This window comes from Pinus tabuliformis, chromosome 4_1, assembly GCF_031772625.1.
Source record: "Pinus tabuliformis cultivar Carrire ecotype Pingquan chromosome 4_1, CPIR1, whole genome shotgun sequence".
In the NCBI taxonomy this organism is placed as follows: domain Eukaryota; kingdom Viridiplantae; phylum Streptophyta; class Pinopsida; order Pinales; family Pinaceae; genus Pinus; species Pinus tabuliformis.
In genome coordinates, this window is record NC_142303.1 from 379,600,413 (window position 1) to 379,623,637 (window position 23,225).

A 23,225-nucleotide genomic window follows, 5' to 3' on the forward strand; every position below is an offset into this window, starting at 1 on the left:
CCAGAAGATTTAAAAAAACATTGGATAAATTCCTACATGTGTCAAGTGGTTTATTAAACAACACTAAATGCAGGATTTATGGCTAGAATGTTCCTCCTAGAATTATGCAAAGGATACCCCAAATCATGGAAATCCCAGCACAAGAAAGATGGAGCCATTTCCTCTACCTGGGACTCCCAATCTCCAAAGAGAGCATGAAAGCCGAAATATGGACAAAACAGATCGAAAAAATGTAAGCTAAGATAAAAAATTGGGGAATGATGTGGTTAAATATGGCTGGAAGGGTGACTCTAATTAAAGCTCTTCTTGTAGCACTGCCGATTTATCAATATGCTATAATCATGGAACCAACAAGTGCCCATAAATAGATGGAGTTAATTACAAGAAGCTTTCTATGGCAAGGTGGGAAGCAGGAAAACAAGAAGTTTAGCCTGGTCAAGTGGGATCAAGTAGTGTTACCATATGAAAAGGGAGGGCTATCTATTCGACTATTTGGACTAATGAATTGCAGCTCTTGGTATGGAAATAGTGTGGAGACTCATAATAGGTAAAGAAAGCTGGTGCAAAAAAAATCATAATTAATAAATACATGGATGGATCCAAAGAAAAGTTGTTGAAAGGAATCAACCCAATCAGACAAAGTTCCCAAATATGGAAGGTAGTCAAAAAAGTAATTCCATTAATGATAAGCCACATCTCAAAAATGCTAGGTAACGGGAAAACCATTTTGATATGGGAGGACAAGGTCATGGGGAAAGATCAAATCCAAAATCTCTCGAAATTTGAAGGCATTCAAGAATGGCTAAAAGAAAATGGATACAACACTATCCATTCAATCTCTCTATGGAACCAGAAGGAGTGGTAGGAGTGGAAAATTCCAGCCATTCCAGTAAACCTAGAAGGACAATGGAAAAAAATCAAACAAAATTTAAAAGGGGCAGCTCCTACCCACTATGATGAGGAAGACAGCTACCTATGGGATCCAAACAATGGGAAGTACACAGTTAAATCTGGATATAATACCCTCCAAGAGCAGATTGATCACTGGGAATGGGACCCCTGGAAACTAACTTGGAAGTTAGAAAGCCTGCCAAAAAAAAAAATTTTCATATGGACCTTGTTAAAAGGGAAGATTTTGACTGCAGAAAATTAAAAAGAAAGGGGCATTCAAAGGCCATTAAGATGCCCCTTATGCAGGCAAGCAGAAGAAAACATACAACATTTATTCCAAGAGTGTGAATTCTCAAAGGAATGCTGGAAGCAGCTAATACAACCATTGGAAATTAGCTTAAGCTTTGAAAAACCATTGCCGGAATTTCTCGGAAACTTTGAGAAAGCTTACCCTTATGAAACAAAGAAGAAAGCCACGATTATAAGAATATGGAAATGTATACCAACAGTTTTATGTTGGCAAATTTGGTTGGCTCGAAACAAGAGCATTTTCAAAAATCAAAACCCAAGAATTGAGAAAACACAATCCAAAACTTGGGGAATGACTTCCGAAATTCTCAACGCAAAAGGAACTACACCAACAGACTATAGCATTCTCCAACAAGAGGAAAGGGATTGGCTCAGCAAGGCCATAATAGACAATAATGGGCAAAAAGGTCAGAGAAAAGAAAATACAAAAGGAAAATGGAAATTAAGAATGATGGAAGAGGAGTTGGAAAGATGGAAGAAAACTTAGAATATACACTGTATGTATTGTGACAGAGCCTCAAAGAATAATCTCGGAAAAGCAGGAGTGGATGGAACAATTTATGATCCAAATGGGGAAAAAATAACCACCTACGAGTGGGGATTGGGAAAAATGTCAAGTAATCAGGTGGAATCATACAGTTTACTGATGGGAACAAGGCTAATTAAAAAAAAAAAGGAATTCAAAATCCTACCATAATAGGAGACTCAGCCATCGTAATCGAGATTATGGCTCTAAACAGGAACCCCAACAACAAGTTTATGAGCCAAATCATTCAAAGAACTAGAAGGAATTTAGCAAGATTTGGAAATTCAACCTTCAAACACATCTTGAGGATGCATAATAAGTAAGTGGATCATCATGCAAGTCAGGCTGTGGAGAAGGAAGAAGGAATCATCAAAGAGAATCAGGAGGAATACTATCTCAGCGTGCCATAACTCCCATTGAAAAATGACAAGAATGAAGTTTTGGTATACAATAGGACAGCGCAGAAGAAGTAAAGAGAAACATAAAGGAAGAGGATGTACAGTGCAACAAGGAATCAGCAACCATTAGGAAATTAAAAAAAACTCGGATAGTTAAAGGAAAAATCATGACAGCGAGGAACAGCACATGAAAGATGTCAGTGATGGCAGCTTGGATCAAAAATTTCAGGAGAAAAGCAGAGGCACTAGGGAAAATCAAGGCAGACTGAAGGAACAATAGAAGAAGGAACAACAAAAAGATGAAGGAACAGTAGTAGAAGGAACAACAACAGAAGGAACAATGCCAGAAGGAACACCAACCAAAAGGAACAACAGTAGAAGGAACAACAGCTGAAGGAACAACAAGTCGAAGGAACAGCAAGCCGAAGGAACAACAGCATAAGGAATAGCAAGAAGATGAAGGAACAATAGTAGAAGGAACAACAATCAGAAGGAACAGCGATAGAAGGAGTAGCTCCAAAAGGAACAACAACCAAAAGGAACATCAGCAGAAAGAACAATAGTCGAAGGAACAACAGGCCGTAAGAACAACAGAGCAAAGGAACAGCAGACTGAAGGAACAGCAACAAGGAACACTAAGCAAAATGAACAACAGAAGAAAGAACAACAACTAGAAAAAGGAACATCAGCATAAGGAACAACAAACGAAAGAAAAACAGACCAAAGGAATAGTAGGTTGATGGAACAATAGCAAGGGATAGCAAGCAGAACGAATAACAACACAAGGAACAACAAACTTAAGGAACAACAAAATGAAAAACATATAGAAAAGGCCACAGAATATACTCTCCCAGTTTACAAACCATAAATTTATGTGAAATATGCTATGTAAATTTGTTTTCTTAGTGGGTCAATATGTAAAACAGTACTCTAGAATAGCTAAAAAAATCTGAAGTTTTGATATCCTGTAGAAAGGTCTGCATGCCTATTTAATCACTCAGTCTATCATATCAGAACAATGGAATGTAAAGGGAGCTTGCTCCAAAAACGTTTTTGATAATATAACAACTATTTGATCTTGTTAAAAAAAACATTTAAAGGTTAGAGGATTCGAAATTGTTGTTACGAAGGACATAATTTCCAGGGTGACATGTTTACCTCATATAAGTGCTCATTGGTATTCTAGGAAAATAATAGTTCCAACAACTAGGGCAACATTTTTACAGCGAGGAGAGGAAGTAAGGAGCAAGGGAAGAGGTGTTGATAGAACATCCCTTCCTCACCCTTGGGATGATGTGGATTTTCTTACTCAGAAGTTCATTACTTGTGAGGGACACTTTGGGGTAATTTTCAATTATTATTTTCAGTCATTGACACATCTTTGTTATGGACATTTGTTAAATTTTCCCTATTATTTACTAAAATATTTACAACATATGGTAGAGGCGGTGCGTATGGAAAAACGTGTAAAGGCCTACTTAACCAACCATGTGCTCATCAAGTTAATCATAATTCATTCACTGCAATAGCAAGGAAGCACATGGACTAGTTTATTGGCAAAGTCACATCCACAAACCACTGAAAGAAAGGAAAGTAAAAGTGAAGAACAAGAGGTAAATGTTGAAACAACACTAGAGGATAGAGCAGTTACACCTCCCATAAAAATTATAGAAGCTACACTTAATAAACAAAGAAGAACGGTTACATCTCCTAGACCATGTTGCAAAAAACCTAAGAGATGGAGTTCCATAAGAACGTCTATTAGTACATATGTTGAAGGAAAAAGAGCATGCACTAAGAAACTATGGATATATCAAGTGCATAATCAGAGGAAAATTATTATGGATTCCATATTGAGGAAGAAGGCCTTGAGGCAGAGACTGCTAAAACAAGGGTACCTGGAACAATGTTAGCTGAAGTAGGGGTTCCTGAAACAGAAATGCTTGGGGAATCTAAGGAAGTATCTAAAAAATCTACTCCTGTACAAACTGTGGTGAAAAATAGGAAATAAAAGAAGCCATTGGGTGGAAAGAATCCCAAGAAGAGAGTGTTAGTAACTATTACACCATCAAGAACCCCAATATATGAGGAATGTACTAATACAATTGAACCAAAGGAGTCCGAGGGACAAAAAAATGAAGAGAAAGAAGAAGAATTTATAAAAGAAAATACCCCGACACTTGAAGTTCATATTGTTCCACCTGAATCAAAGGAACTTGAGGAACAATAGAAAGGGGAGGAGCTCAAAAAGGAATAGTAAGATGTCTTTTTACCAGGTAAGTCTGAAACTGACCTCGTTATTTAGAAAATTAATAAATTGAGGGATGAAAATGAGAATTTAAGGAAACAACTTACCATGGTTGAAGGACAACTTCAATCTAGAAAATTAAATGGATTAGAAACCTTGGTAGAAGTAGTAGAACTAATTTCACTTAGGTTATGTAATAGATGTAAGCTAGTGCTAGAGGAAGTAGATTGTGAAAGGCCAACCACTATTTCAGTTGGAATTCAAGTTGGAGATGTTATCACTCTGATATTTCTTTTGAGGTATGAAGAAAGAAAAACCAAAGGTAACCACATACCACTTTTGGAGATCACGACCTAGCCAACCTGATGCTTAGAGAGGGCTCTCTCTTTATAGTTTAAATTTGTTTTAATTATGATGATTTTAGGCTAGTTATTGCTTGCACTTGGGTTTTGTTTCGAAAATTTGGTGGTGGGATCACTTTACTTAGATGAACAAAGGTTTGGCTTCTACCATTGGGCTATGGAGTTGGATGTCTGACAAACAAGATTGGATTCAGTTCTAAAACAGTGTCTATAGGGTAAGATAGATAAGTTGTTGCAGATCTCAAAGGCTAAATGGTGAATGGCTTCAAATCAGATCTAGGGAGCAATTAAGTGTTCCCTAGGCCAGACTTTGGAAGGAATGAGAGAAGTCGACCGAGATGGGAGAGAAATTAGGGGTATTCTAATCCGAGTATCAGAAGAAAACATGTAAATAAATAACTATGAAAAACAAAGTGTAATTAAACAAATTCTGAGTGATATTTCCAGTTAATTCATTTAGATTTTAGAACACATTTAAGATTATGGAAACACATAAGAAAGGTAACACAACCACACAAAGAAAGTACTTCACTACAAATGGCTCATCTCATGAATCCTGTAACGAAATGCTTTTATCACTTACTCTAGTTCGTTGACTTGAAAATGGTACATTCACCCTCAGGTTCACGATCACAATAACTCTACAAATATAAAATAATCCACCCTAATACTTCGAATTTTGAAGTATTTATACAAAAGGAATTACAAAATATCTGAAACGTTATTCAAAACTAATCTAGGAAAAAGGAAATATCTTCTTGTAAGAAGATAGAGACAACTATTGAACTATTTCATGCTGTTCCTTTTATTTTGGTTCTACTGGATGTAGACTTTGATTTTTAGCCCTCTATGCTGCTAGGTTGTTTGGCTTTCACGCTGGAAGCCCTGTTTTTCTTTAACATTTCACCTGATACTCTTTCATATGATACACTTTAACCCTAATGACTTGTCAATATCATTTTACCCTGACGTTTCACTTTTTACTATACATTTATAATTTACTGTGTTTTTACTACAGTAAATCATTTAGTTTTTCCCATATTTCTTCATCTGGTAATTGGATATTGATAATTTTTCTGTATATTTCATCTGCCTCCATATATTTGGCAAAAGTGGGCTTATTAATAAACAAGTGTTTTACCTCATGCTAGAGGTGAAACAAGTTTTCAAATGTTTGGTACAAGACTTTGCCTATTGGCATTCCCTTCATAGATGTAGTCATCACCTGTTCTTTGGCTACTTCCCTGATCTTCTTGTTGTAATCTGCCTGTGTCATTAACTTGTCATTTATAACTAAGGGATTAGGTAATCCATTTTCTTTCAACAATTCAAACTTAGCCATGAACCTGTCAATAGCTAGCTGCATGTTTTGACACTTATCTTCTAAATTCAACATTAAGTTCCTCTTGGTGAGGACTCTCCTAACTTCTAAAATGGTACCTGTCCTATCAGGTATCTCAAGCTCTTGTAGTTGACATTTATTTTTGGAGTTGAGGAAGTGAATGATTCTTGCTAATTCCTCTGGCATATCCCCTAGTTCTTTTTTCACCCTTTCAATGGCTTCTGTTGCCTGCTTGATCAAATCAATCTGCTCAAATATGACCTGGATGGATGGCCATATATCATTGACTGAGTGAATGATATTCGCCCACAGTTGCTCTTTAGCCTTTCCTATTGTCTTAGTCAAGCTCAATTCTTTCTCCAGGCCTTTTATCTTCTCATTCATCCTTGCAGTCTTTTTTTGCTCTTCTTTTGCATAATTTGGGCTAGTTTTAATCTGTCTCAAGGCTGCTAACCTTCTCCTTGAGTTTTTTCATTTCATTAGTCTTGTCACATGGAATAAGTCGATCTTGCGGACAAGATAGACCTTCCTAGGATCTAAAGAAGACCTAATGACAAGCAAACCAATCACACACTATCTTCCTCTAAATATGCTTTTATAAACAAAGGCAAACAAGTGTTTTAGGCCTACCTTAGGTCCAACAAAAGTTTGTGGAAGCCTCACTCTTTCGATCCAAATGAGCTCCCTTGTCGTGAATCTACAAACACAAACAAGCAAACAAATTAAATAGCACCTGAAAAGCCAATATCATAAAACATATTTAACATGAAAGTCAAGCAATTCATGAAACAAATGACATGAGACAATTTGTTGAGAAAAATGAGTTTGATTGTATTAATTCAAATCAAGAAGAACTTTACAACCTGTGCCTTGACGCTGTACAAGCTCCTCCCAGGGTCCAGCAAGAAGTCTCCTCTACTTTGACAAATTTCACTCTCTTCCCAATGAATCCAAAAAGGTATGTGATCTCTCCTCTCAAACCTAACTAGGAAGTCTTAATTTCACTAGCATTTACCCTAAAAAACATTCAGCTTCTAACCTCCCCAGCAACTAGCCCAATGCCTGAATTTATAGTGCAATGGAGGGAAGTTACTAGGTCCTCCTTCAAAGGGATAAAGCCCTCCTTCAAAGGGATAGCTCCTCTCATCAAGGGATTAGCTCCTTCTCTTTTGGGATGCATGAACCACCTAAGAGCGGCCAATCCACGTCAAAATTCCTTCTAGAATCATCTAGAATTAACCCAAAGTGAGTTTTTTAGAATAAACTTGTGCCTTTTTGACTTTCACAGGGGTCCGCACCCACACCTTTAGGGACAGAGCGGGTAGGTCCGCAGTTTTTGTAAATAGAAGGTGCGGGACCGCAGGTAACAGTGAGAGAAAGTGCAGAACCAGAGTTTTATTGATTTTCAATGTCTTTATCTCAATTTCAAAGCTTGACTTGAAGAGCTGAGGTCTGAGACTTGCTTAGGATGACAGTACAAGTGATGATAGACCCATATTGACTGCAAATAATCATGGTGACGATATTTTTGTGTAACAGATTGCCCCTTAAAGTGCGAAGTCTGTAGTAGATGAGGATTTCATTTATGAAGAGTGAAGTACTTTATCATTTCAAGGATCATCTTGTGGAGAGCCCGGTTGGAACCTCTAAAAACATTCAATGCAAGATATATATATGAGATCATATCATCGCTGAGGTAGGCATTCCCATACTCAGATCAAAACTGACTTAGAAAACTAACTACTGCTCTGATACAGGAATGATCTTGTAATACATCACAAGTATAGACTCATGTGGACACAGTATGGACGCAGCCATCTGTTTATGAATAGTCCATTATATAATGAATACAAAATTCCTCGCAGCCTAGATTGTGGAAACTAGATCCAGGGTCTTCATTTCTACTTCCCGAAATAGTACGATTCTATCCATGCGAATGAATGTGTTGATGTCAAACATGGTAGAAACCACTTGATTAGTAGACAATGATGTAAACTGTTAACAAGTGTGAGAGAAACCACCAGTGATGTCAATGGCTCTCAAAGTACCCAGTATAATCCATGAGATGTGAATAAATGTGTTGATGTCGAACCTGTCACGGAATCCTTTGATCGAAGGTCAATGATGCAATTTATCGTCAAAGGCGAGAAACCTGCCATTGAGGCATGCAGATCCCAAGGTACTGATGATTTCTAGATCATCTTTCTAGATAATGAGCTGAAGTCGATAGAAAGCGATCCATCGCAGGCAAGCCCACCACACGAAATCATAGATCAAGTTGAAGAAATTTAGTTGCAAGGACTGACTCAGGGATGGTCAAGATGGATGACAGATATTTTGCAGATGAATGGCTTATTGGCAGTGACCTCTTGAACACATAATGACACAATAGATGGCTTAGCGACAATTGACCCAAAATTAATACCCAGAAACAGGCTGAAGACTTTCAACGTGGTTTGATCAACTGTTAGGCAAAGGATTTCCCAACCCAGGTGAATAAAAGTGTCGTGTTCAAGAGTGGTTACAAAGTATGAAAAACAGGCTCATTTTTCTCTCTTTTCCCCCACCATTTCCGGCAAGTACCTCTTTATTTTTGACAAGCTTTGAGGAGGATAACATTTTCTTGATTATAAGCTCATCCTTCGGATGAGTCCAACTTAGTTTAAATTCGAACCCTAAGAAGGAGTGGTTCGTTCCTGTTTGTAATTGAACAGGCCCTTTACTGTAAAATTTTAACGAGTTCAGTATAGGAGAAACTTGGCGTTTTTAAATTTTAGAGAGTCTGAAAAAATTAAGAAGACTCCAGGGTTGACCTTTTTCGTAAATTTGTGTCTCCCAAGCCCGAAAAAGTATAAAATAATACTTGAGAGAATCGCTTGATCTTTACGACCAAGGAGTACTTTTCGTAATTAGTGCCCCTGATCCGAAAAAGTAAAAAAACGATCAACGACACGTCATTTTATAACCAATATCGAATTTGAAATGACAAAAATCCGGCAATCTTTTCATGTTTTTACGGTCAGAAAAGAGCTGTAATTGGACCGTCTTTTAGTTCCGTTTTAACGAGTTTAAAAGAAAAACTCGGCAATATTTTCATGTTTCAGGAGTCAAAAAAGAGCTTAGAGGTGACTCTAAATGTTTTTCGTCGAAAATGATAGATTTCACCTAAATAATCCGTTATCCTGAACAAAAACGCAAACATTACTCATACCTGTTTGAAATGAATGAAAATGTTGCAAAAACACCTTTCCAAAGTGAAACATAAACAAATTTGCAATTTATTTACTCAAAAAACTTATAAAAAGGGCTTTCGTCAATTAATTTTTACCGTTTGAGTTTTGGGTGAGAAAATAGTGCTTTTGTTCAGAAAACTTCCCGTGAAGATTGTGGAAAATCCAATCGTCGGAATCGAACGCCGTCTTCTCCAGGTAATCCACATCATCCCACTCTTCATTTTTAACCATTTCATTTTTTGTTTTAGGCTTTTATTTCATTTTTTTGGAGGGTTTTTAGGCTTAAAACCCGCGCGCGGGGGCCCGCAGGTGCAACACTGCCATCCCGCGGACCCCGACTTTTTCTCAATGGGGAAAAAGTCAGGGGTCCGCACCTTCCATGTAGGCAAGGTGCGGACCCATGCACTGTGTCTAACCCAGAGGGTGCGGACCCCGCCGCAAGGGTTTTTAACCCAAAAATTCTCAAGTTTGGCCCAAACAAATTAATTTCTAGCATTTTAATTTATCTTTTTACTTGATGCAGAGAGTACATCATGCTAGATTGGCCTGAACGAGAGCATGAGGACGTGGATCTAGCCGCGTTCAACCACCAACCTTCGATTGATGCATTGAAGGCCTACGGCTTGTACAAATTCTGGGCCATACCTGGGATGAGGGCCCAGGTGGATTTCTTATAGTGGCTGGTTGACAGATGGAGCATACAGGACCAGTGCTTCTTCATTAGTGGCCACCAGCTCGAAATCGAACCGGTAGATATATATTTCTTGACTGGTTTGCCTAAGAGAGGCAAAGACTTGACTTTATTCGGGGCTAGGCCATGTGGCTAGTCTATCGATAGCCTCCGGCTAGAGTTCTGCAACAGCCAGGCTAGAGACAAAGGGATAGACATAAAAACCATATCCCTTCCTGAACTCATGGTGATCGCGTTTACTATCACCAAACTTTGCGGGAGTGCTGCATTACATGTTGCCACCGGATCCCAGATGCGGATGGCAGTTGACTGCTTTCGAGGCACCATCTTCAACTTGTGCGATGCTGTGTTGGCCAATGTGAAAGGCCAACTGACCAGAGCCAAGAATGGACAACTAAAGACCTTTAGTTATGGGGCTTTGGTTGTGAGCTTTGGTCTAGAGAGGGTTCCCATGTTGATCCCGCAGCACCTTACTGTTGGATTTGGGCTTCCTCGAGAGCCCAAACTGATGTGATGGGTTGCAGTTATGGCCCGTCATCTGGACGAGGGGACAGAGGTTTTTCGATTCAAACCTGAGTATTTCCAGTGGTTGGAAAACCAGGTTTTTTCTATTTAGGACTTCCCTTACGCTAGGGTAGATTTTCGTGGTGACCCAGACATGGCTCTTCCACCAGGAGAGCAATGGGATGACTTAGGTAAAATCATTTTCAACATTTTTTCTATTTTAATATTTTTTATTATTTTTCTATCGTCCCAAAACTGATAGTAAAAGTTTCAAATGCAGATGTGGATCCACAGTGACCAGCCGCTCTCCGGCCTTACGAGAGGAAATAACTAGTTGTAGCCACGCCAGCCCCACAGGACAAATCAACAGAGGTTTTGGCCGAGTTGGAGGGTCATCTAGAGCGCTTGACAGGAGATATTCTGAAGACCACCATAGATGACATTCCTTGTCGACTTCAGCGCTATGTGATTGGGGTCCCAGGACCTTTTAGGAGGTTCCTTTGTAAGGTGGCCCGTGCAGTGGTTTCTTATTGAGATCATCACCAGTGATAGGATGATCGCTTATTGTGGGCACATATGACATTTTTGTTTTTTGTACTTATCATTTTTGCCGATCATAAGGTGTTTTTCAACTTATGATCAAGGACGATGTATTTTTTGACACACTCCTATATATATATATATATATATCACTATTACCGGCTTATCTTGTAAATCATGTTATGGAATGGTTTTAAATTTACATGTATGATTATTGCAAATGTCTAGTTAACATTCGAGAAGCAATTGCATCTGCTAATGTATTTAAAGATCTTGGAATATGCTGATATTCAATATAATCAAATTCACGTTCCAAGAGATGCACTCTCAAAAATAATCTCAATAACACTAGATTTCTAATGGCATACACTCTATTAAGTTGTAATACAACGAGTTCAGAATCTAACCTCACTATCAAACTCCGAATCCTAAATGAAATAGGTTCAGATAATAACTCAATCACTGCACTATACTCAGCAATGTTGTTCGTTGTTTGACTGAGGCTTACCCCATGCATAGATACCAACTCGTCAGAGGGCGAATAGATAACCCAAGCTGCAGAAGAAATGTTCCGTGTATTACGACAAGCACCATCAACGAAACCAATGTATGTTTGGAGGGGCATCGACATCTGCAATATCAAGAGTAAAACCAAGATAAGCAGGAATAATGACGAAAAACACTCTCTAAGCTAAACACACTTTTTAAACGAAAACACACCAGCTAGAAAGAAAAACTATCCTAACTAAAAATCTCCATACCCATTCTTTAAGCATAATACCTCTTCAGGTAAAGACCATTTCTGGGTTTACCTAAAGAGTCCCCGTCAAAGTCTACCAATTCATAGGCCCCTTTTGCTAGCTTTTGCTTGACAACATAGGGACCATGCCACATAGGAACAAATTTTCCAGCGCCTAATTTATCATTAGCTTGATCATAAACTAAGACTAGATCTCCTTCCGAAAAATTTCGAGGGGTCACATTTCGATCATACTGAGCTTTCATACATTTTGCGTGAGTCTCGATCGCCAATGTAGCATCACATCAATTCTCATCTAATTGAGACAAGTATAACAAACGCTTTTCTTCTTCGAAAGTGGCTGGAAGTAACTCGATGGCCATTTGCAATGACGGGATTTCGCATTCAATGGGTAACACAACTTCCAGACCATAAACTAGTTGGAAAGGAGTGAACCCTGTTGATGTTTTTACTGAAGTTCGATACAGCCAAAGCACTGAAAATAGCATGTTATGCCAATTTGACCGATGAATCCCAATGATTCGTCAGATCATGATGACTAAGACTTTGTTGATGGATTCAACCAGACCATTAGCTTGTGGATAATAAGGACTTGAACTATCATGACGCAAACCAAGCTGGCCTGTAAGTTCGGTCATCATAACGTTTCGAAAATGACGCCCATGATCAGTGATAATCGCTTGTGGGACACCAAACCTAGCAATTATGTGATTGAACACGAAAATTGCAGCTGTCTTGCCGTCTGCCTCAAATGTAGGCATCGCCCCAACCCACTTGGTAAAATAATCTACCGCAAGGATGATATACGCATGCCCCCCGGCCGAGTGAGGGTTACATGTAATAAAATCGATACCCCATTTGGCAAAAGGACCAACAGCAATTATAGGGTGCAGAGGAGCAGGTGGAGCGCGCATCTTTCGATAAAAAATTTGGCAGTTGTGGCATTTTCGGACCACGGTAATACAATCTTTAAACAAAGACGGCCAGAAGTAGCCAGCGCGCAATATCTTTTGGGCTGTGGCATACCCAGACATATGACCGCCACACGCTCCAGAGTGACAGTCATTTAGAACCCTTTCAGCTTCCTCGTGAGTTAAATAATGTAGAAAAACAGATTCCGCCCCACGGCAATAAAGAGTATCTCCAATAATCCTGAATTGTTGGGACTGGAATCATATTTTCCGACGTTCTGACCTTAAAATTTCTAGCCGAAAGGATTGGGTCTGGAGATAAATGATCATATCCCCATACCATGGATCTAAAGTAGTGATTAGAAACAAGGATTCGTCTGCAATGGGCTCCTTCGCCACAGTTTCCGTATCAGTACACAGGAAATCACACATTAACTCCGCAAAAACTAAAGATTTCTTATACTTAGATTTCTCAAATTCCAAGTCGAACTCCTGCAGGATAACAATCCATTTAGAGTACTTTCCCCCTAGCAATTTCTTGGTCAAAATGTAGATCATAGGGTTGTAATTCGAAATTACTGTAGTTTTACGTAGTAAAATGTAGTGACAAAAACGTTGGACAACTTGAACAGCTGCCAATGCCAATTTCTCCACATGTGAGTATTTTAGCTCAGTTGGATTTAAAGTTCGACTAAGGTAATATATCACATGTTCAGTTCTGAATTCATCTTCCTGAACTAAGACCATTCCAATGGTGGAATGAGAGGCGGCGAGATATAAGAAGTAATCCTGGTTGTAGTTGGGAGGATGCAATAACGGTGCATGGGTCAACGCGTGTTTGAGTGCATTAAAAGATTTCTGAGCTATCTCATCCCAATAGAATGGAGTATTATATTTCAACAATCGGGTAAAACCCTTTGTAACCTCGGCGTAGTTAGGAATGAATCGTCGTAAAAAGTTTGCTTTCCCTTGCAAACTTTGGAGTTGGTGAAGACTCGAAGGAGGAGGCAATTTGAAAATAGCTTCGACCTTCGAGGGATCGACGCGAATACTGGCTTTTGAAACAACCAACCCCAACAATCGACCCGTTTCTATACAGAAAACACATTTGTGTGGATTCAACCGAATCCGATAATGCCTACACCTCATAAAGATTGCTCGTAAATGGACGAGGTGATCTGCTCGATGTAATGAATGAGCAGGGAAGTCATCGAGATAGGGTTGCACAATGTGCTTGATGTCATGAAACACATAAGACATGGCCCTCTGAAAAGTTGCTTCAACATTCTTGAGCCCAAAAGGTAATTTGGAATAAGAAAATGTCCCCCATGGACAAATGAAAGCCGTTTTTGGTTGATCGGCAGGTAGAATATTGATTTGATTGTATCCAGAAAAATCATCCATGAAGGAGAATATTTCGCTGCCGGCACAATCATCAATGATTTGATCGATATAGGGAGTTGGGTAATTGTCCTTTGGACAGGCTCAATTAATGTCCCTATAATCGATACATATTCTTATTGTCCCTTGCTTTTTGTTAACTGGAACAATATTCGATACCCAATCCGTTAACGGTATCAGAGAAATGAAACCTACTTTGAGTAATTTTTCAACTTCTGCTTTAATTGCAGCAGCTTTTCTTGGGTGAATCTTACGCAAACGTTGCCGGACGGGTTTAGTGTCTGAGTAAGTCTTTATTTCATGAACAACAATCGCGGGATCAATTCCTGGCATTTCCTCATAGGACCAGGCAAACACGTCGCGGAATTCCTGAAATAGGGCCTTATATATTTGAATTTAGTCATCTGTACACGAGGCACCTATATGAATGTTTTCAACAATTCCAGGTTTAACCGAAATGTCAATAGGAATAGTTTGAGAGATGTTTCCCAAATTTAACTCCGAATCAGGATGTTTCATTGGATTCTGAGGTTCCTTGACATATTCAGTCGTAAAAATTGATGAAAAATCATTTTCAAAACGATCATTCTCAGGTAAAAACAAAGATCTGTGATGGAGATCTTCCCATGGTAAATCATCTACACATAGGATTTCACGAATTTGCTCATCAGAGTGAACAAGTTCAGAAAATGTGATTGAATCCGAGCTTGATGTGAAAAATGTTTCTTCATGGACCACATTCATTAAGTCAATTTTGGTTGAAGATGGGTTGGTAAACGATTGCACGGCCTCATACGCAATTTCATATGGACTCAAAGGCATGACATCACCAAATGAGTCTATCTCAGATTCAGAAGGAACGATCCAAGGATCATCATGAACAATGGTGTCTGATGTAATCATATGAATGGTTGTGAATGAAGACGATGCGTTGATCGGAGGAAAAGGAAATGCTCCCAGTAAACCGGCATCTTTAACTAGTCCTACTCCAACATCCTTATATGGGATAGTCGTTTTACCGACATGCTGAATACTTTCAGAAGAGGCTGGGTCGGATGAAAAGTAAGCTAGCTGGTGTATTGTTACGATCTTTCCATTATGAGGAAAATTTATAACCCGAAAGACTGATGAAATGACAGCTGTCATAGCGTAAGACCAACTTTGACCCAAGAGAAGGTTGTAATCTAGAGGGGCATCAACCACCTCCACATCTAGATTAACGGTTTTTCCTTCAATCCCTATAGGAAAATCCTGTAGAATGCCAAAAGGATGAAACCCATGGCCATCAAAGGCCTTAAGAATCGTCGGGGATTGATTTAGCAAAGGAGAACCAAGCGATCTCCAACACTGTATCGACATAATACATGTTGAGGCTCCCTCATCAATCACAGTCTGATGAATAGGCCTGTTTTTGACTATCACTGGAATTTGGAAAGCCATTTGATGAGGTAAGCGTGGTGTACTATTTTCTAGATCGAAAATTATTAGGTTCGAGTCCTGAACGGCAACAGCTCCTATAGCCGACAAAAGTAATTTACGCTGTGCTGGACATGATTGCAACACTTCCAAAGCCGACATTGCTGAGGGTGAAACAGCTAAATCCTCAACAATGTTATAGTTCTAAGCCGCTCTCGCATGTGGATTGAAAGCTGACTTTCAAAGTATACCCTTGGCGGGCGGTTTGATTACCAAGTCTGGATTAGGTTTCTCGATCTGTAGTGGATCGGAATCGGGAGCTGAGGTTGATGGATTAGAATGAGAAGATTCTGCTTCTTTACCATCAACAAGACTTTTACTACCATAATCATGCGATCGAGTCGCAATCCTAACATGAGACATCATCAATATGGGTTCTTCATTGGCACTCGAGGAAGAACCTATCATCTTACTGTCTTGACTTGGAAAAGGATCCTTCAAAATAGCAGGCATTTTGGAACCTTTGACAATCTTCACAACCTCTGCACGATGAGGGCAGTCTCTTGTAAAATGTTCATCATCACAAATGAGACAATGATAACGAGGTTTGTGTTTTTCATCATTGGATTCCGATTTTTCAGGTTTCTCCTTTGAATTTTTGTCTGCTTTATTCTTCTTCTTCCCTTTCTTCTTCCCACCGGATTTTGATTTGGCTGTAGATGACTCTATAACGTGAATATCAGCGGAAATCTCTGCGGAAGAATCTCCTGTCAGGGAATCAGGCAAGGTTATGATAGGAGAAGAATTCTTGGAAGACTTCTTCTTACTCTTAGTGTTAACCGTACCAATCATACCATCGGCGGCATGAGATCCTGAAAGAGCTGCAGCAATTTGATTTTGCTTGGGAAGATCGGGGATTTTCTCGTGTAACGTACCTGACTGGGTGTAGACCAAGTCAAGGTACTGTGCTTGAGCAATTACTTGCTCCTCAGTAACAACTCCAACTTTAGCTACATCTTCAGTGATCTTTGGCAACAAAGACTTTACAAACCACTCAGCTAAAATCTGATCTGGAATAAAAACCTTCACTAAGCGCCGCCGATGTCTCCATTCATGAATATGATCTGAAATGTAAGTGGACGTCGATTTCTTTAACGAAGTTAACAATTCCGTGCCATTGTCATATCTGACCGGCAACTGAAAATGAGTTAAAAACGAGGTAGCTAACTGACTAAAATTATAAAAAGTGCCTCGCGGTAACTCAATGTACCACTTCACCGCAAGACCAATTAGAGTGCACTGGAAAAGTCTTAGACGGATTGAATCATCTGAAATGAAGTTAGACGCACACCAGAGGTGGTAAGTCATCACATGGTTTGACGGGTCCTCTCCAAATTTGCCTTCGAACTTAGGAATATCACTAGGCAACTTATTCGGCATTGGCGGCCAAAACGGAAGATAATTAATGGGATCGTTCATTAGGCGCGACAAGTTAGGCAATTCCAAAGTTGCGATAAACGGTAATTGATGATTAGGGTCCCTAAAACTCTGGGTCATGAGACCAGCCCCAGGAGGAGGATATCCTGGATAACTAGGAATAGGAATTGCATTTGGGATATTGTATCCTCCCGGAAAACCAGGATTAACCGGACCGTACTGGGGTTGCTGAGGTGTGTACCTAGGGTACGGTTGATACTGATAGACTGGCTGCTGCACAGCAGGACTGAATTGGTACTGTCCCTGGTATGGTTGATAAGTAAATTGTGGTTGAATTGTGACAACTGTACTAGAACCAGGTTGTCCTACAAGCATCTGAACCGAAGTTTGAATCGCAGATCCAGACGGAGGTAAAGATGTCTGAGGAGTAGATACAGGAATAGTAGAAACCAGAGCTGTCGATACTCCGAAAGTAGGTGGGGTAGATTGAACAGATGTTGCGGCAGTTGCAGCAGTTGTTTGAGGCGGAGTACGAGGCGTACTAGGCCCAGGCTGAGAAACTACTGAAGGTACATAAGTTTGAATATTAGACTGGATAGGTTGCTGGGGTGTACCAGAAACTAAGGGTTGTCCAGTTTGAGATGACAACTGTACATTTGGCTGCAACACTTGTTGAGTTTGTGATGGATCCCACTCTACATTCATTCCGGGGTACGGACCCATAACAAGTTGAGAATATTGAGGACCATAACCGGGTTGAGGGTAGGATTGATAATTCAAAGGTACATCTCTCATTCCTTGAACATATGATTGACTGGAGGGTGGTTGGAAACCTTGGTTCGAGTACTGACCTTGGGGTTGATACCCTTGAGGCATGTACTAATACTGGGGTTGACCTTGAGGTATAAATTGATACTGGGGTTGACCTTGGGGTACATATTGAGTCTGGGGTTGACCTTGAGGAACGTACTATCCCGTAGGTATGTACTGTCCTTGAGGTTGCCCCCCAGGCGATAATTGAGGCTGCCCCCCAGGCGGTAACTGGCCGCCTTGAGGTTGAGGATTGGGAATAGAACCTGACATCATGAGAATATTTTCTACGCTCAACGGCTTAGTACTGTTGCTTCCAGTTCATAACCCTTGTTCAATGGGTTGAGGAGATGCTCCCGAAAAAGTACCAGAAAGCGATTGATACCCAGAGGGAACAGAAGGACCACCGTACAAAAAGGATTCGGGCGATTGAGTAAACATGGACGACTGTCTTGACATATTTAATGGAGGATAATAACCTCTAGGTGTTGGGTGATAAGAAACACGAGGTGGTGAAAAACTTAACCCTGGGTTTTCTAAGAAATTAGTCAAAGAAAGATACCAAGCACTGCTCCTAGGTGGACTGTAAAAAATTGATTCACGCTCCCTTAGCTCAATAACAAGTTGATTTTCAGGGACAGGGATGCCTACTTCTTCTTCCGGAGTAGCAATTTCTTCGATAGCTATAAATTCAGAAGGAAGATATTGGGTGATTATTCTTTCTACCCTAGGTGAACTAGGACCACTAGAAGCTGGAGAAGCAAACCCCGATGTTGGAGTGGCATCAAATTCACTTTCAGGTTCGGATATTTCAGGTTCCTCACCTATATCACTAGTATATGAAAAGCTACCAGTAACTTCGGAAACAGACACTGATTGTGGATCATAATATGCTACTAAAGCTTGAAAATCAGGATGTACCACCAAAGAAGACTCTCCTTCTTCAGGTGACCCAACTCTACTGTCTCTAGGAGTTACGAGGACTTTCAACCCTTTAGGATGGCTCGGTGAAAACTCAAGAGGTTGGCCCCGAAGTCTACGGGACTTCCTTGGTAATTCAGCCACGGTTAAAAAATTTTAACTACTTCACACGCAAACAAATTAAAATCTCAATGAAAACCACCTAAAGCCTCTAAAGAACCAAAAAAATTTGAATCACACGCCTAAAGAATCTAGGAGATCAAACACACACAAACAGTAACTTTCCGTACTGAAAACACTAGTTAGTGATGAAATCCAACATCGCAGAGTTCAATACAGAAATGGCGGTTGGAACTGTTACCTCGGCAACCTTCTTAATGAATAGACTGGCACAAGTTCCTCCACTTAACCATCTCGAGTGAAGAGAACCCCCCAGAAAATCCGAGTCTAGCCGATGTTTGTTCCAGGTATAGTGGGATCTTCCCACCACTGTCACCTTAGGAAGAATCCTAAAGAATATGACCACTAAGGTTACCAACTGAAACAAATATACCTGGGGGAACAATCTACGATCCGATACGCACGCAAGGGCAGAGTAGCAAGCTCAATCCCTTTGAAGGCTCCTTGACATAATCCAAGGTTTACCAACAAGTGACCCCAGGCTCCTCGACAATGGTTAATCCGAGGTTTACCGTTTTTAATACGTGAATATCTGGTGTCATTCCCAATGAGGAAGGATTGATTCCCACACTGGTTCGGACACGATCTCGTGCTTCTCCTTTAAGTGGAGCTTTCCCAGAGCATAAAAGCAACAATTGGATTTCTTCCCTACCACAAGGTACATCTACTTGTTTGTTTTTACTGTCTTGGAGAGTTAATTACTCTCCTACTCCAAGACACTAGCCTAAGCTAAGTTGGTGTATCAGAGCCCTAGAAATAAAAATGTTACTAGATGAATTTTACTTTAAGCGTTATTTTTATTGGTTTTTTTTTAAGTCAAAAGGTGCGGAGATGAAACTCGTGGTATGAAGACTCGACTCAAAATCACTAAAAATGCACCTAAGATGATTTAAACAATCTTTTCCCTTCGATGAACTTCTAGCTAAGAAAGAGTTTGAGAATGCAAATACTTTGTAAACACAAATCTTTCTTAACAAACAAATTAAAAGAAGAGCTTTTGTCCTTTCCAATGCACTCAAAACGAGACAACTAGTTATTTTCACAAAAATTTTCCCTTTTCGTTTCAAAGCACTCAACCACTACAAAAAACAAACTTTTTCCAAAAGAGATTTTTTTTTATTTTTTATAAAACACTCAAAACTATGGAAATGACTAACTTTGAGATCTATAAATTATAAAAACCTATTTGAAGTCAAAGCCTACAAGATGTCTTTTTTAAGGATGTTTTACTTAGCTAGATGTAAACTAAGGACCAATTCATGCAGAATCACAAATCAGTCAAAAACAACCAATTTTGTTTTCTTTTTTAAAAATGAAAATCCAAACTTTTAAACACAAGCTTTTCGAAGTTTTGTAAAGAGAAAACACAAAGCAGATTCCTCAACAAGGTTAGATTTCATTAATGGTCAGACTCATAAGAAGACTGGTAGAAACCAGGGTGATCTGAGGTCCCTACAACTTCTAAGCTTAGAGCTACTACAAGACCAAGATGAAAAACAAACCCAACAAGCAAAACTCCTAGGAATTTCACCTAAAACCCTAACACCAATGAAATCAATCTAAGGAAAGCTTCTGACAGGCTATATGCAGGTCTGGGCAGTGGATAATAACTCCTAAACAAAAACTAAGCTGACTAACAGAGGAAATCTTAGGCTTTTCAAAATTTTGACAGGGTCCGCAGGCCCACAGTTAACACAGGTGCGGTACAGTTTTGTGCTAAAAGCAAAAGTGCGGATAAGTACGCATTGTGTCAAAAGGCTAGGGTGCGGTCCTCTCCCAAAGCTATGAAAAACGAAAAATAACCCTGGATCTACAATTTATACCCAATTCCACACACAACAAGCCAAAAATAGAAACAAAAACACAGTTTCTCAGGTCAAAGTAAAAACAAGGAAAAAATCAAGTCCCCAGCGGAGTCGCCATTTGGTCACACGGAATAAGTTGATCTTGCGGACAAGATAGACCTTCCTAGAATCTAAAGAAGACCTAATGACAAGCAAACCAATCACACACTATCTTTCTCTAAATATGCTTTTATAAACAAAGGCAAACAAGTGTTTTAGGCCTACCTTGGGTCCAACGCAAGTTTGTGGAAGCCTCGCTCTTTCGATCCAAATGAGCTCCCTTGTCGCGAATCTGCAAACACAAACAAGCAAACAAATTAAATAGCACCTGAAAAGCCAATATCATAAAACATATTTAACATGAAAGTCAAGGAATTCATGAAACAAATGACATGAGACAATTTGTTGAGAAAAATGAGTTTGATTGTATTAATTCAAATCAAGAAGAACTTTACAACCTGTGCCTTGACGCTGTACAAGCTCCTCCCAGGGTCCAGCAAGAAGTCTCCTCTACTTTGACAAGTTTCACTCTCTTCCTAATGAAGCCAAAAAGGTATGTGATCTCTCCTCTCAAGCTTAACTAGGAAGTCTTAATTTCACCAGCATTTACCCTAAAAAATGTTCAGCTTCTAACCTCCCTAGCAACTAGCCCAATGCCTGAATTTATAGTGCAATGGAGGGAAGTTACTAGGTCCTCCTTCAAAGGGATAAAGCCCTCCTTCAAAGGGATAGCTCCTCTCATCAAGGGATTAGCTCCTTCTCTTTTGGGATGCATGAACCACCTAAGAGCGGCCAATCCACATCAAAATTCCTTCTAGAATCATCTAGAATTAACCCAAAGTGAGTTTTTTAGAATAAACTTGCGCCTTTTTGACTTTCACAGGGGTCCGCACCCACACCTTTAGGGACAGAGTGGGCAGGTCCGCAGTTTTTGTAAACAGAAGGTGTGGGACTGTAGGTAACAGTGAGAGAAAGTGTGGAACCAGATTTTTATTGATTTTCAATGTCTTTCTCTCAATTTCAAAGCTTGACTTGAAGAGCTGAGGTCTGAGACTTGCTTAGGAGGACAGTACAAGTGATGATAGACCCATACTGACTGCAAATAATCATGGTGACGATATTTTTGTGTAACAAGTCTGAATGGAAATTTTGTCCATTACTTTGACTAACCTGTTTGCTTCTTCACCTATGGTACCTATTGCTATTGATGTTGTTGCTGATGTAGTTGAAGTTGATGGTGGTAATGCAATGGCCATTGGACCAATGGGAGCGCTACTGCCAGAGTTGAAGGTACAACTGTGGTTACTGTTGGAATGACAGTTGGAGGAGCACTAACAATTCTAGCTTGTTTGAGCTTAATCAAGCTTTCTAGTCCCTTTTCCATCTCCTTCAACTGGTCATTGAGTTGCAACACCAAGTCCATCATCTCCTCATGATTTCTCTGGCTTTCCAAGACTTCCTTTGTTTATGGGTGCTGTAATTGAGGCATCTTGAGTTGTTTCTTGAGGGCTGCAATATCCTCATTCTTCTTCTTGATTAACTATTTATAGTCTTGATGTCCTTTGGGTCATGGCCCATTTCAATAACCAAGTCCTCCAAGGAATTTATCCTGGTGTCTTTGGTGCTGAAGGATGCCTTTTCTAGTTTATACTGGGCTGTCACATTTTCCAATGAATCTTTCAGTTTGAATGCTGCCATGTCCTTGCTGTGAGGGTGGAGTAGATCATTTCTCCAGCCTGTTTATGGAATTCTATTTGATCAATGGAATGAACATCCCTAGAAGGCCTCAAAGTTGGTTTTCTTGTAATCTGTTGAGGTTTTGGGTTGTTTTACAATGGGCTATAGGAAGGAAACTTGCATTTTTCCTTCTTTGATGTCAAAGGCTTGTTATAGACATTTTTGTGCCTCGTAACATGGAGCATGAAATGTCGATAATTACAGGGATCCTCAGTCCCTAAACATGTTGTTCTTACCCCTAGAAGAACAAGGTCAGCAAACCACAGCACTTCCCATCAGTTCTCCACCTGAAAACACTCAAAAACAGGCTATTTTTGGATCATGTCAGCTGCTCCACTGAGCATCTGCGCTGGAATGCAACTGCTCCTCCTTGTACCTGCGCTGAAAGTCAAATCTAATGAAGGCTACCTGCGCTGGGCGAGATTGGCCAAGTGGCACAGTCATTTTGCAAGGTGTCAATTGCCCAGGAAGCTTCCAAACTGACACTTGGTTCATGGGATTCGCCCTGTGATGAGTAAGAGGTACTTGATCTCCATGTGTAAGCAAGGATCTCCAAGTGGACTCAAGAACTGAAGTTTAACTGAAGAGGGAGAGGACACAAGGCAGCTTTATGTCAGTCTCAAGCTGACTCATCCTTTCTTCTTCTATCCTATATATAGAGCTCTTCTATGAGGTCTAAGGAGGCTGGAATTTTGTACAAAGCAAGGAAGTGCTGTTGGTTTACAGTTAGAGCTATTGGGTGATTGCTTTTATAGAGGTGAAGA